Genomic DNA, 11,752 nt, shown 5'->3' on the forward strand with positions numbered 1-11,752 from the left:
GATGAGGCTATGCTAGATTGAATGCCGTATCTGCATTAAATTAAAGGTTCGCTAGCTTCCTGTTGTTACCGTGCACATACGTTCACTTTGATAAATGTTAAGCAGATTACCTCCCTTATTATAACTAGAGTTTAAAATAGTATTTTACGGCTGTGGGGGTTTAGAAGACCACTTGAGTAGCACTATCTAATTTGCTGCTAATGTAATTATAGTCGTTACGCTCTTCAACCCATGGTGTCTTTCTGTCGAGCTGTTTCTCAACATGTCAGACACATACTCAGACTCACACACACACACACACAGACACACACACACACACATTCTGAAACTGCTTCGCACAAACCTTCAATACACGAACGTAAGCAAAATTTAAAACTTAAAAAAAAAAAGAAATTACGCTTCAGACCGTGATGCAGAAGTTTTCTGATTTTTATGGCCCACGGTTAACGATGGTGTCATGTGGCCCATCCAACCACCTCTGATATCTACAACTAATCTCAAGTAACTATAAGAGTTCCTTAAATTCCATAGTTCATTATTAAAGTCTTCAGCAGGATTTAAACTCGGAAGCCAAGCGCTGCACCATTCAGCCACCACAGAGCCTCTAACTCTAAAGTTAAAAGATAACATTTATAGTTGATAGCTCGGGGGGAAAAAAGTAAAGCCTTATTGGTTTCACAGCAGTTTATTTGTTGAAATAGAATTTAGAGTTAGGAGAGCGAAGCTCTTGTATGTTTGGCGATGCACAAAATCTACCATTACTTTAGTATAGTAAAAAGTAAAGTTCCCCTTTCAGACCTTGCAATCCATAGAGCAGATGATGTAATGGTTATCTGTAGTTGTGGCCCACGGTTAAAGAGGGTGTCATGTGGCCAGCAATACGAAAACACCTTTGAAATAAAGTACTGAACATTCCCATCTCTCAAAGTCCTTTGTGAAAATGTAAGTTTATGTAATTTTCATGCATATTCTAAACTAACAGATTGTCGTGAGTCGTGGGTTAGCAAATGTAGTCACGAAGGAATAAAAACGTCTCTCTAACCCCTGTTCTTTCTCAAGTCAACAAAATCGTCTTTTTGTGTGGGTTTATTATCTTATATTTCTCCACGCCTTATACTTATATCTTAGTTTAAAAGTTCGAAGATATACATAACTGAATGACAAATAGATGCTGTGTCAGGCCAGCTTGAGCTGTAAACTTTATGCATGCGTCTACCCAACCAAACATTTGTTGCTATTTCGCTTTTGGCGCTAACATTAGTGGTAATCAATGCTACAATGCTACACAACTGTCGTGCTACCTACGTTTAGTGCTGCGCTGCTTTAATATTAACCGTGCTACTACTCAATTTTGGTGCTACATAGTTTTGTGGCTACACATGAACACTACTTTTGAGTTCTGTTCATTTTCTCCATCACACGGTCAAGGAGTACGTGCGCCTATTAATAAATGTGACAGATGACTTTAATTTACTCCATTGTTTAAACTCACAGAAAGATTGACAGAAATTTTATAAGTTCGCACATTTTTAATCATATGCAGGTGCTGTGCAAATTATAACATAGTGTGGAGACGCGTGGGTCTTCATATAAATAGGAGGTGCTAGTTAGGGTGAGGCATGCTATCTGTGGTCTAGAGATACTTTGGAAGACTTATTGACATCCAACGTGGCAATAGCGTCACAAGAAGAAACTCACTAAAACTAAAGCTTCCTTGTTCACGGCCGAAGTGTAACCATGTAATGTAAATGAACAAATATAAGAAGCTTTATCTTTCTGTATAATCGGATCTAAATGCTTTCACTCTCTCTGTATCTCTCTATCTGTTTGCGTCTTTCTTTCTCTATCTCTGTCTCACTGTCTGTCTCTTTCTCTCTCTATCTCTCTTTGTCATTCTCCCTCTTTCTCTCTCATTCCCTGTTTCTCGCTGTCTTCTTTGTCTGTCTCATTTTAGTCTCTTGAGGCAATGTGGTAGAGTGGTTAAGCGCTTGACTTCCGAACATGGGGTCCTGGGTTTGAATCTCGGTGGAGACTTGTATTTTGAATTTCAGGATTTTTTAGGGCGCCCCTGAGTCCACCCAGCTCTAATAGGTACCTCTGACTTAAGTAAGGAAAAGTGAAGGCGGTTGGCCATCGTGCTGGCCACTTGGCACACTGCTTGTTAACCGTTGGCCAAAGTAGCAGTTGACCTTAACATCATTGGCCTTATAGATCGCAAGGTCTGAAAGGGGAAATTTACTTTTTGTTACTTTACTCTCCCCCTCTCTCTCTGTCTGTTCTCTCTTTCTCTTTCTGTCTGTCTGTCTCTTTTTCATTTTATCCACCATATCTCTCCCTTTGCTCCCCCACCACCTAACTATCTGACACACCTTGTTACCAGTTTCTCACACTTTTTTCCCCTCTCTATTAAGGAGTAACCCTGTCCTTATAACACTCAGCGGACAAAGGCTACTCTAGGACAAGATTTGTTCACTCAAGTGGCTTGTCAATTAGCGAGACGAATAAACAAAGGGCAGAGCACTACAGAAAACTCAACTGTACGGGCGAAAAAAAGAATACATGTGAAATACATTGTTGTGAACTAATTAAATTTGTTTACTGTGTGTTTTTTTAAATTTAATTGTTTATTTTGGTAATGAAAACCAGCTTTCTAAATTTAAATAGGAGTCAGTTTAAAATCATTGACCTAATCACATTAGTTTAAAATCTTCAAAAAAAAAATCATTAAATAAGCAAACTATAATAAAAGCTTAAAAAAAACAACTAATGTAAGTACAATAACTTCACACCCACGAGCACAGAGCCAAATGAATACGCAATATAAAAGTTTATTTATTCGATATTTAAAAAATATACTAGCAAGAACAACAAGCATTAGACCAGAAGTTCTGTTTGCAAGTGAAACCTGGCCGCTGACAAAAACAACAACAAATCTGCTAAGTACTTGGAAAAGGAAAATCCTCAGATGACTTTATGATGTCATACATGAGGAAACAGGATGGAGGACTCGCACCAACCACAAAATACACCAGCTATATGTAGACCCCCCCTACCCCCCCCCAGGTCCCTCCATGGGCTGTAGTGACACTGGGATGAATGACGCTAATCGGTTAATTATTTTTTTTTTTAATTCTTGCTTTGTCTAGCTAAATAAATAACTGTTTCAATTTTCTTTTTGATCCGAGAATGGGTGTGGGAGAAATAACGTGTACAATTATCGAAGGGGACCAAACCCTGCACTTTAGCCAAATCTGTGAATGCTGATGGGTTATTCTCCCTTCTCGCTATCAAACTAAATATGTATCACTAGCAATTGATTTGCAAATTGGTTAATTTGTTTATTGGTTCCTATCTTGTCTATGCCAACGAATAAATGTGTTAAGTTTCTATTTGATCAGTCAACGGGTATGGGAGCGATGACGCGTAAAAACTTTTTACCAGACAGACAGAGTGAGTTGATATAAGCTTTGTTTCACTACACAGATATTATATAACTAAAACAGTTTAATGGACTGTCGATTTTTTTTTCACTATGGTCCTCATTATGCTAGTCCCGGTTCGTCAAAATCATACTTTTGTCTTCCTTTGTTTTATAATGAGTACGAAAATTATGCACATACATACAAACCATATTTAAAACAAGATAAAATGGCAGTTCATTTTACTCAAGGCCTTTTCTCAGCGTATAATCCGTATTATTATTTTAGAACTTTCTATGAAGTAAACTTAGACAATACATTATTTTACAAAATAATTACCGCTAATTGCTTGCAAATTTTGTTTGCAAACTTTTTAACTGCTCTACTGTCTTTGAGTGAAAGTTTCATGCTTTATACTATAATTAGAAAGGTTCAGACTTTGATTCTGTCGTTCTGAAAAACCACACAAATGATACACTTCCAGTATTCTCTACATGGAATACCGCTTGAAAAGCTTCTACTAATATAATTGCCCACATTATGAACAATGAAACTTCATCCTTACTTTGTAACAAAGCCTATATCAAGCAGTCGAAGTAAATAGGTGCTAACAGTGAAACAAGAAGTCAAAGCACCTGTGTGTTAACAGTGTCTGTCTGGTACAACTTTTGTAAACGTTATTTCTTTACTTTCCATTCTCGAATCAAAACTGCACAAGTATTTATTGTTGTGACAACACAGGAATCAATATAAAAAAAATTATTACTTAATTAAATATTGGCAATTAAAAATAATGTTTTATATCTGCAGCAATGAGAGGTATGGAAGTTATAGGCTAGTTCTTTCCTTTATATAAGTTTTGTTTCTTTATGAATTTTTTAAAATGATTTGCTTTTGTGGTTGCATATGTTTTTTTTATTTTTGGCATATAGCCAATATATAGCTTTTACTTATTAGATATGAGGTGGGGCGGATTCTGCATTCTAGTAGTCTCGTGAGAAATGCATATATCTATTAGCTTAAGATGAGAAAATAAATTGTTTGAGAATCACTGACATTCGTTATATTTTTTTTTTCGTTTAGTTTCAAGCCCACACAAACAGACGCACAGAGGGTGACACTCCTGCCTCCTTTCACCCTTTCTCGTCCTCTCTTTTACTTTTTGTTTTCCCCTTCCCCCCACACATAGAGTCCAGCCTTTGAGCGGGTTGAGCAACACGATGACAATGAGGTCCTATTGTATTCTCCAGACAGCCCCTCTGTCTTATGACAGTGGCGCAAAAGAGGGGTTCTCAAATACGAATCAACGCAGACACAGCTCTCTAGTTCTAGGCCTATTAAAGGTTTCAAAAACGATGTCACTATCATCTTTTCACTGGACGATAATTTTCAAAGGCATGTATCCCCTGACGATTCAGAAACTTAAGCTCGCATTTTCTACCAGCTAAAGACCACCACCAAAGGCGTGTCGAAAGTCTGTTGCAATCACGTTGTCCACAATCAGGTCTTTTTTTTTATCCTAGGGACCGTTTTGGCGTGTAATCTAATAGGTACGAATTTACCTCCAGGAGCCCTGAAAGCTAGAAACCTCTTACAATATCAGATGACAATGTTACCAAGTTAATCTATGACTATGGGATTGGATGTCGTGTGATATGCGCTCTGGGCTGTGAACTCGATGGTCATGAGTTCGTACGTCAGGATGTTTGGGCGAGAATGTAATAATCTTTAAGATACGGTACCTAACATGTAGAGCAAAAAAAATGTGTCAAAATGTATGTCACATTTAAAGTCTAGGAAGACGATCTTTTCACTCTGCTATTTATCATTGGACTAAATAGCTTCATTTCGCGCTTACGTAACTTAGTGGATCTTAAAGTAAATGATCAGAAGCTTTCCTGCCCACTAATAGATCTAATAGAGGCTAAGTACGCTTGAACATGGCTTGGCTTTGCAACCAATGAAGGGGGCTAGAGGTTCGACACCCGACTCGGGCAGAGTTGTGTTTACTGAGCGCCTAAAGGCAGCACGGAAAAAACTTTCTCCTAGATACCCCCTACCCCCACTGGCCCACGAGATTGGACCACAGCGCTCTGAGCATGCAATAAACATGAAAGTAGCGCTATATAAAAGCTATAATAATAATATCTCGTGGAAGTCGAACCTGTTGTATTCTGTGAAACTTCCAAGCCTGCCAAGGCGTATACATCAGTGCGGGTCTCCATAAACCCTGCTTTTTGAAGGACTTCACTGTTGGTGATTGTATCTTGCCACCTAATTTCCAAAATCGCCTTATAAGCATTGGAAGTGGAAGATATTGAGCCTCTTTCTTTGCCATATAATAGATTACTCGGCACACAGATTTGATAGATCAGTCGAGATGTAACTTTATGCTTTTGTGTTGTTGTTTTGTTTGTTAGATTTACATTAGTTACCTTCTCTCAAGATATTTAAACCCAAATAGAAACAAGTCGAGTAGTTATGAAATAGCAATGAGAAACTAAAGCTTAGCATCTTTTACAGTACTTTGGTCTTTTTAAATACAACGTCAAAGCCGCAGTTAAGAAGTATAGTGTAATGGCCAGCGACTTCCAATAAAATGTTATGAAGGGCCTAAACCATACAAAGGTCTATACATTTTATTTTATCCAAGCCTTCATTAACGTAAAAACATTCTGGGTATTGGGAAATCTCTCATAGAAAGAAAGCAGGTCTTAGGAACACAGCGACAAACAGCAGCATGTAACGTCGCCCATCAATTACCAACGCATGCTGTTGGCATTAGCAATAATAACTTATCTCAAAGGTCAGAGGTCAAACACACTGCCGCATTAGGTGTAATAGTAACTTGGTTAATAAAATAAGGCATGGGGCATGAATCAATAACGAATGAGACTAGCCCTAACGTTGGGCATTCATCGTGTACACCTCTATAGCACAGGGTTCACCATTGAACTTGACAGGACTTAGCTTGAGAAGAAGCAGTCAAAGCACTCGGGTGCTAACAGTGAAAACAAGTATTCAAAGCATTCGGGTGCTAACAGTAAAAATAAGAAGTCAAAGCACATGGGCGCTAGCATTGAAAACAAGCAGTTAAAGCACGTGGGTGCTATCAGTGAAAACAAGCAGTCAAAGCACGTGGGTGCTGACAGTGACATCATTATCTTCAAAAGCGTCCAGGTGCTAACAATTTCGATAGAAGCAATAAAAGTTCGTACTTGTTAACTGAAACAATACAATTATTACAAGCGCCCATGTGTACGCAGACGCTTTTAGAGTTACCAGTTGTTGTTTTTACATACCGATGCATTGGTTACAATACTATATATAATAATAATAATAATTTGCAAGAAGATCGAAAGATTGCATTTGAAAGAAAGAAAGCTTATCTAAGGGAAAGAACTCCACTTTTAAAACCAATTCTCTCTATAATGTATTATTTATTTCCTTTGTTTAAAATAAAAATAATTACCACTGAGGAATTAATTAATTGAATATTTCTTTTTAATTGATTCATGGTTTATTAGGTAAAGTGAATAATTGTGTAAAGTTTTAACTTGATCTGAGAATGGGAAGTGGGAGAAATAACGTATACATACATTTTACCAGACAGACAAACAGTCAGAACGAGCTTATAGAAGCTTTTTTTTTTTTAAAAAAAAAGGCTCAAAGGACCTGAAGGTTCTCAATCCGGTCGAAAGTAAACGAATTGATAAGAGTATCAATGTATATTAGGATTTTAATCTTCTAGATTCCTAACCCTATTGGGTACCTCACACGTTGGGGTAGCAAATGCGATTGGTCGTTTTGTGCTAGCTACATAGCACACTCGCATACAGTCGCCCATATATGACATCATCCGTCCCCAAAGATCACAAGTTTTAAAAAAGGCTACGCTTACCTTTCCTCTACCTAACGTATACAAGATTGAAGATAAGTCTAGGAAAAATGAATGCTTCTGCTCAAACAAATGGGGAGATGGCAAAAGGCACACCTAACCTCTAGTTCAAATCCCGATTTTTGACTGGGAAGCTTTCTGAGGGCCAGATCTGATAGCACCTGCATCCTCCCTCTGTCCTTAAAAGAAGTTGGACCACAGCGCACTGACAATGCTACAGGAGAATGGAAGACCCGCGGTACAATAACAATAATGAGAGAGAAGGAGAGAGAGTGAGAACGAGAGAGAAGGAGAAAAAGAGAGATAGAGAAAGAGAGAAGGAGAAAGAAAGAGAGAAAGAGAGAAGGAGAAAGAAAGCGAGAGAGAGAGAGGAAGAAAGAGAGAGAGAAAAAAGAAAGAGAAAGAGAGTAAGAGAGAAAGAGAGAGAAGGAGAAAAATAGAGAGAGAGAAAGAGAGAAGGAGAAAGAAAGAGAGAGAGAGAGAGAGAGGTAGAAAGAGAGAGAGAAGAAAGAAAGAGAGAAAAAAAAAGAAAAAACATGAAAATTCTGGGGTGAATTATTTTAAAGATGAATATAGCTAATGTTATTTTTATCAGTCTAAAGAAGAGGGGCGCCTAATTGCCCCACCCCGCGTCATGTAACGTGAACAACAGATTAGCAGTCACCACAGTCAAGAACCAAATACTTTTAACGTTAACAGTTAAACATAAGGCGTGAGTGCCATTGAAATCCAACACGCAAAACTCTAGCAGAAACTCCACTATCAAACAGACACATACACAGACACAAATGTTTTAATTAGTTATCAAGTGTTAAACGAGGTAGCAACAGCAAGAACGAAAATCCCACATTCTTTGAACTTAAAAAACAAACCGACTCAAATCTCCAGAGAATCCAGGAAATCTTAATTCCAGCCAAACAAAAAAAATATCCTTTTGAACGGTGCGTCAATTTATGACTGTAACAGCACTCTTAACAGGAACAGCAACTCGGGTATGAAAAGGATCAAATCATACAAACATGGACCGGTTGTCTCCCTCTTTTAACTCTTTCTCGACCTCCTTTAAACTCTGCTAACCACCTTCTCCCAAACTCTACCCCCCCCCCCCCAGTCATGTAACATGTCGATGCGTCCTACCTCTGGGAGGAGGAGGGGGAGGTGGGGTGGGGGGACTTGAACACTGCCGGCCACTCCACGTCTGCACATAGACAGACAGGCGCACGGGGCAGCCAGACGGAGGGATCCACCTATTAATTCCTCGTGACATTTCATAAGGAAAGGGAAAAAAAAAAGGGAGGACCAGAAAGTGAAAAATAACAAACACCTGAAACACCTGAGTGACTATAACCTGTCTACCAAGTCAAATAGGGACTCTCATGCAGACAACACACAAACAAATTGATCCGCAAATAATGGCGAACAAATAACTCTTTCATATCGGATCTATCGCGAGTTCGACCTCCTAGTGGTTGCTGGAAATGTACTATATTCTGTCTTGTTATCAAACAATGTCCCCCCAAAACGTATTATTACGTTCAATGCGTTAATCTAGTCACCAACGTTGATTAGAAACAGGTCCTGTTATGTCATTAATTACAAAGCTTATATCAACTCACTCTGTCTGTCGGGTAAAGGGTTTGAAAAAGTTTGCTCCCATTTTCCATTCTCGGATCAAGTTAATGCTTTGCACAATTATTCATTGAACCTGACAAGACATGAACCAATAAAAAAAATAATTAACCGATTAGTCAATTAATTGTTGGCGATTAATCATTTCGTCTGATATCGAAAAAGGGGGAATAAATGCTAGTCAATAAGACGTGTGGACGTATATATGGATTTAATCCCCTTATTACATTTGGCACGTTTTTTCTCCCACTTCCGATTCTCGGATCAAATTGAGACTTTGCATAATCATTCATAGCCGATGACAATACACGAATCAATAATAAAATATTAACCAATTAGGTAATCATTTTGTACTAATTAATTAATTTTGTTTTATATAGCAGAAAGGGAGATAATTCCTGTAATTGTCAGATTAATTGCAGTACTAAGCGGTTCTTTCCAGTAAATAAGCTTTGTTTTTTTTTTTAAAGTATTCCCCTTTGTCTATTGCTTGTTTTCCTGGCAGATTCAGACATGCTCTAATGACACTGGGTAACATGAGTATATTATTAGGTTGATGTGTTTTTATTTATAAGTTATTGTTTAAATAGTTGTTTTTCTTTTCTATTGTTTGTGCTTACATTATATTATTGTAAGTTATGTGACATCGTTTTTTTATCGTAGTGGGCCATAAAAAAAGAAGACATTTTTCACGTGAGTCCTTTATACCAAAGCTTATATAACTTTGTTTGTCTGTCTGTCTGTCTGTTACAAGTCTTTTGTATTCTATTTTTACTTCTCCCACTTCCCATTCTTCAATTAAGTTGAAACTCTGCACAATTATTCATTGTTGATAACAACACTTCAATTGATTTGAAAAAAAAAAGCCAATTAATTAAAGAAATAGTGGCAATTAATATATTTTGATTTTCTAAAAGGGAGACAAATCTTGCAGCATTGAGAAATATAGCAGTAATGAGCGGTTCTTTCCCTTATGCAAGCTTACTTAAGTAAGATTACTTGTCATTTTGCTTGTTTCGTGATTCAGATAGAGAAGAGGCAGAAAAGGGGGAATAAATCATTGGACCACCTTTCCAGCAACCACCTTTATCTTGACCTTTGTTGACCTGCGTTTGTATATAAACTGCACTCCATATCGCAGTGTATTTGAGTGTTTGTAGTTTGTGTTTGTCTATGTTTATATATAAGGTCAAATTTAGCACTATAATTAGAAACTAAGGAAAGCAGTTCAGTACTTAATCTATTGTTGATACGTGAACGGCATTTATGTAAAGGTCGATACTCTGCTATATAGGGCTACGGAATTCGGCTAGTGTTCTATAGATAGATAGATAGAGTAAATAACGTAAAAGTTGTAGTAACCAGTGAGGTCTGGACTATTTTGAATAAAAAATTACTTTCGTTACTCCTATTTCACTCTACGTAAGATTCATAAATAATTGATTGTTGAAGTCTACTAGGAAGCAACATGACCTTTCGGTCATGCTCGCGCCCTAAATCTATCAGCAGACATCAGAAACGAAGACGCGATCTGTGCGAAAAGGGCAACTTATCACTCACTCTGCATCCCCACCTCAGGTGCAAATGTCGACCGGCGAGTAATATTGCCCAGGTGAGTGAGTAATAAGTCAAACTGACTTCCTTCCATCTGTCTGTTTTCTTTTTGTTTTATTATCACGTGCGTTTTGTACTCCCCCACCCCCCACCCCCCCCTTACCGTTGCCAAATTCTCGGTAATTAAACTATTGAGCTATTGCATTTAGTTTCGTTTTATTTTTGTTTTCACCATGGCTATCTCCGGCACACAATAATTCACCATGGGTATCTCCGGCACACACTATTCACCATGGGTATCTCCGGCACACAATAATTCACTATGAGTATCTCCGGCACACAATAATTCACCATAGGTATCTCCGGCACACAATAATTTACCATGGGTATCTCCGGCACACAATAATCCATTGAAAAGCCATCATATTGCAAAACACAATTCCATCACGTTTTCCTTCTCGCTGTTATATAACTGTTTATTTTATCATGTTTCTATTGGTGATGAAAAAAAAGTTAAAGTTCCCCTTTCAGACGTTGCGATATGATGATGAAGTGTGGACAAAATAATGTTGGTCTCCTTCAGTCGTAACGCCTGTTGTTCATCTCATAGGACAATATTTCGTGTGACTGTGGAGCCCTATTCTGGCAAGACACTCACATGCATGGGCGTAGCCAGGATTTTGTTTCGGGGAGGGTTTTGGGGGGGGGGGATCCCCCCGACCCCCCCCCCCCCGGGCGGAAAAAAATTATATGCATATATATATGTGTGTGTGTGTGTGTGTGTGTGTGTGTGTGTGTGTGTACATAATTAATCTTTATTACATTCTGACCCTTTCGGAAGACGTTTATTGTTTATTGTAGACTCCCCGCCCTTGCTAGCAAGGGGGTCTGGGGGAGTTCGCAGCGCTCCCCCAGCGCGGGGCGAAGCCCCGCCGCCGAGCACTATTTTTGGTATTGAAAGCCAACAAAATGCATATTCTGAGGTATATACAGTGCATTATCTTGCTATTAAAAGTTTTATTTCAAAAACCTAATGTGAATGTGCTATTCTTACTGACTTAGACCCTCTCGCGCCGTTCGGCGCATTTTCCGGCAAGCTGTTTCCGCAACTCTTATTTTGCGTAATTCATTTTCTGTGAGAACATGTCCCGCAAAACCTCATGCGACGCTCTGTCACAACCTTACTAAGGATTCGCCTCCCAGTTCGGCATATGATTTCTTTGATTTAGACCCGATCTCTATGACTGACTCC

The 11,752-nt window shown here is 38.4% G+C and overlaps 1 protein-coding gene across 2 annotated transcripts in view; it reads right to left on the reverse strand.

Annotated features, from left to right (window-relative positions):
- Positions 1 to 8,365, reverse strand: part of LOC106077795 (uncharacterized) — a 70,556-nt gene extending 62,191 nt beyond the window's left edge. Inside the window, exon 1 of one of the 2 annotated variants that reach the window (XM_056044701.1) lies at positions 8,194 to 8,365. The gene's annotated coding sequence lies outside the window, so the exon portion shown is untranslated. Of the gene's footprint in view, positions 1 to 8,189 lie in introns of both variants that reach the window. The other variant, XM_056044702.1, reaches the window with a different exon arrangement.
- Between the last annotated feature and the right edge of the window lie 3,387 nt (positions 8,366 to 11,752).

Source organism: Biomphalaria glabrata, chromosome 10, assembly GCF_947242115.1.
Source record: "Biomphalaria glabrata chromosome 10, xgBioGlab47.1, whole genome shotgun sequence".
Lineage (NCBI taxonomy): Eukaryota > Metazoa > Mollusca > Gastropoda > Planorbidae > Biomphalaria > Biomphalaria glabrata.